This window comes from Eufriesea mexicana, unplaced genomic scaffold (assembly GCF_001483705.2).
Source record: "Eufriesea mexicana isolate 0111107269 unplaced genomic scaffold, ASM148370v2 scaffold2751, whole genome shotgun sequence".
NCBI classification, from domain to species: Eukaryota; Metazoa; Arthropoda; class Insecta; order Hymenoptera; family Apidae; genus Eufriesea; species Eufriesea mexicana.
The window spans coordinates 441,500-445,972 of record NW_016910819.1 but is presented as its reverse complement, the minus strand read 5'-3'; the positions used below and the strand labels follow the sequence as shown (position 1 = coordinate 445,972).

The window sequence follows — 4,473 nt, the reverse complement described above, 5'->3', positions numbered from 1 at the left end:
TGATTGTACCACCAATGTTGGGACACCCTTTATATTTGTAATTCTATATTATTTGGTATATAATATGTATTTTAAACTTTCTGGCATAATTATTGTTGTTACAATTTTCTGTAAATTACAAATTGAAAAAATCAGTTTATTTGATCATTAAAATTTCATGATATTTGATCGAGTCTCAAAAAAGTTCATATTTTATTTACATTTTATAAAGCAAGTTCGATATCACATACGTATATCAAATACAGTAGCAATTTATTATACGGAAATTAATTATTCGATATGTTTTATTTCTTCCTCGTTTAACCAAACATTAAACAACTACCGATACATTATTATCGAACGCAATGGCGAAGTAGCGTTCAAAGTGCAACATGTATTAAATCCTGAACAGATATTCGACACGTAGGCTATCGCAGCAACGAGCCTCGGTGAGTTTCGTTTAAAATCCACGCAGGACGAATTGAAAAAAAAAGAGGGAAAAAGGACAATTTTCCAGAAACAATCCAATTTGTTCGTGAAAGTTCGCGTCATTCCCAGGGAAATACACGTATCCGTGGCACGGATTCACGTCAACAAAAGCGATACACCGAAAACCAACGTACCCTCGATGAAGCGTTTCGTCAACGTCATGTTTTCATATACACACACCGAAAACCATTACGACACTCGCCGCTTCACCCCATCGCCGTGTCCCATCCATACATCATATCCTGTCTCTCCTGCATAGCCCACATAGTATTATGTGACGGATAGCCATGAATCAAAGGCACGGTATCTCTGAAAGCGTTTCGTCAATTTTGTTCGTTCCCGACAAGAGACGCGGCTAAACGGGACGACGGCAAGCGAAGCGACACGGAACGAGACGAAGTGTGACGAAGTGAGACGAAGCGAGGCGAAGTTAGACGAAGTTAGTCGACGTGAGTCGAAGCGAATCCACGAGTGACAGGGGTGGGGAGCGACGAAGGGACACGAGAAGAGACGAGAAGAAAAGACAGCGACGCGGTAGGAGGGGCATTAGTGTGTACGTTCGTGCCATGTCTGCCCGTTAATATTCGGTGCATCATTTGCAGTAACGCTCGTCGAACGTTTTAACAGCAACGTTAAAACCATTAGCGTCACAGGTGCAGCGATTTCAAGTTTGTTGAACCGTAGATAACGAGCCGAGTAAAACGAACAGGGAGGATGCACGAGGAGAGAGGGTAAGAAGGGTAATGACGTGTGATGCGATACGAGTGACACGTGTAAAACGGGCCTGCATAATAGGGAACGCGCGCACGCCTTTTTTCGTCAGAACCCTGCGCGTGTTGAACGCACATATAATGCACTTAACGGACTCGGTAGGACCTACTACTGCTCGTTAAGCTAACTGACCAACGCGTTTCTATTGTTCCGCGTAAGGTCGCGAGGGAGAGAGACAGCGACTCCGTGCGCCAGAAAAACCGTAGGAGTGACTCTGAATCGCGAAACTAGCTGGGAACCGGTATCGCTGTCATTGTATCTTATCTGTTTCACGGATTTTGACTCCAAATCTTTGACAGGAAATTTATCAATTTCTGCACACAAGAGTAAATTCATTCGCGACTTGTCAACCTTGAAATTTCGCTTCTTTTTTTTATATTTCACGTTTCAAATTGATATAAAACTATCGGAAAATACGAAATCAATTTTAACCTTTTGCACTTGTATTTATATTTGAAAATCAACAATCAATACCAATCAGCTCGAAATTTTTTTTCATATTCGATCCAAATGAAAACATTTTTATGGGAACGTGTTACAATTTAACTTGTCGGTTTAGTAGAAAAAATTAGAAAAATGCACAAATTTGATATTTGTATAATAACAAAATTTAGAATGGCGACTGTATGACGATGTACGAGTGGAAAGAGTTAATCGTTTCAGATGCAAATTGCATATTTAAACACGTATAATCATTGTCTTCTTTTTCCTCTTCACAAGACAAAACAATTAAAATTTTAAAATAATTTAAAATAAAAAAATTGTTAATGCAAATCTCTAATATTTAATAATAATATACTATACTCAGGTACACATTGGCGAGTACATAAACAGTGTAGAACACCCTATAGAATATAACAATTAGAAGTAATATATGTTAAAGCAGCAGAACATATTTTCAAAAATATTCTGAGCAATCGAAATAATTTACACAACGGGATATAATTAAATCAAGGACCGTTAATTATGAAGAAATTACAATGAACATATAATTATATCAAAGTATGCATAACGCAGAGAGCTTACTCGGGAACACGTCTGATTCGCATAGATTCTTCGAATGGCACCCTTCGATAATGGTACAAGGTAGTAATCACGTAACGCGTACATGGTAAGTTAAATTTTACTCAGCACGCGCTTAATTGATTATTCGGTTGTTAATAGGTTTACACTTATCGCTAAAGCGTAAGGGATACATTACTCAAGAAGTCGTAACGTAAGCCATCCGTTTGCACACTTTAATTATGACACATATAGTTGGCGAAGCAACCGCATGAAATAGAATATACCATGATACTTCATCGTTTCAATTATGCATCTCAAACGCGCCATCTTGCGGGAATTAATAAATAAGCGTGCTTGAATATTTCCATAGTAATCCGTTCGTACGATGAGGAATGGGAGTTATCTGTTAATACATTGTAGAGTAACACAATGAAGATCTTTCCTTCACACGAATACGCATCCGCCATTTTCTTTTTTCCTTTTTTTTTTTTTTGGAGACAATAAAGTCGTTGTATTCGACTCGTTAGTTGGACAAAAAAGTGCTTTCACGATGTGTGTCAAGCCATTATTCTTGGCCATGAATTCGTAACGTTTCACAATAGAACCTTTTTTTACCAGCATTCAATGAGATTCGATTTTTGCCAGGTTCTATAAGATGTATTAATAGCGAGCAGAAATGGAGGACGGCATGATAAGAACTTCATAATGGCTCTCACGATAGATCTTCATCGTCCATTGTTACGCTTGAGTATCGGTTGCTATTCGAAAAGGTCATATTATAATGTACGAAAGTTCTACCAATTTCATGCTCCTATTTTAATCTATGATATTGCGTTGGAAATTTCAGCATTGGTTCTTCTTTTCCCTAGATATTACAATTTTTGTATAAATCTTTTAATGTAGCGTGTATATTTGATCCTTTGCACTCGACAATTTTGGATCGTTGGTCATCCAACAGTATAATAAACAGAAATTTAAGTAATCTTTTTGTCTAAGTATCTATTAACCCTTTGCACTCAGCGATTTTTTCGTTCACGAAAAATAATAATTCGAAAACTTTCTGTCATAAAGACGACGATATTTTTAAAACAGTAAATAAGAAATCGTATGCAAATTGGGACGTAGAATTATTTTACTTCGACATTCCACGCATCGTTGGGTAATTTTAAATTTGATATATTAATTAACATCGATTTTTAGAATTTGATTAAATGGCAACTGAGAAGCGTCTCTCGATTGCAAACAGTTAAAATGGTTTCGATTTTTGGAACAATAACTACAGTACAAGTAACATTATAGCGAATTGTAATAAAACATAGTAAAAGGAAAGAAAATATAATAAAAATTGGAGTAAAATAAAATAATTTTTGTGACAAGTAAAAATTCTGTTTAAATATTTGACATATTTGTATTTTAAATTAATGAATATTTGAGAATTTATTAAAGGGACTCTTTTTTAAAGAAATTTTTCATTATTACCACAACTTCATACTTGATTTCATATCATAATTTTCGTTTTTGTTTTTATTCAAGATATGTACACGTATATGTGTATATAAAGTATATAAGTAAATTACATTTTTAAAAATTAATTACTCTAATTAATAATTTAATAAATACACAGCTGAATATACCACGTATGGTGAATTAATATTAAGATGTTAATACATTAATATGTATTAAGATAATCTCTCAAATTGTTAAATAAAATGTTTAATTAGTCATAGTCTTTTTAACTCTTGAACTGCCTGTAAAATATACCTCAATATACTATATATTGTAATAGTACAATTGTAATAGTGTAATGAAAACAAATAAGTATAAACAAACATAGTTATACCTCAATAAATATCAATACTAATTTTATCAAAAATCCTCGAATTTATCTGTGAATTCTCAGAGAATGTGAAAGCAAAAATTTTTAACATTGTCATTCTGTCATGCTAAGGTACATTACTTATGAGAATCAATATGGCGATGCCCCAGTTATGTCGATTTTATACGTGTTGCGCCATTTTAAATAACTCGAAGAACTATCCTAGTATAGTCATAATAATTTTAAATGATCCTGTTTCAGTTTCCTTTATAAAATACAGAGTGTCCCAAAAAATGTATACATACTTTGCGTAATTATAAAAACAGTATATATTTAGATGGATTACAGATTACAGAAAAAATAAATTAGAAAGAATAAGGTATTAAAGTGTGTATACGATTTTTTGGGACACC

At 34.1% G+C, this 4,473-nt stretch overlaps 1 long non-coding RNA gene across 1 annotated transcript; it reads left to right on the top strand.

Moving 5' to 3' along the window:
- The first annotated feature begins 1,030 nt into the window (after window positions 1-1,030).
- Window positions 1,031-2,704, top strand: LOC108550404 (uncharacterized). Its single transcript, XR_001890422.1, has 3 exons — window positions 1,031-1,199; window positions 2,048-2,325; window positions 2,404-2,704. It is a non-coding gene; the product is annotated as an uncharacterized LOC108550404 (long non-coding RNA).
- Window positions 2,705-4,473: the final 1,769 nt, after the last annotated feature.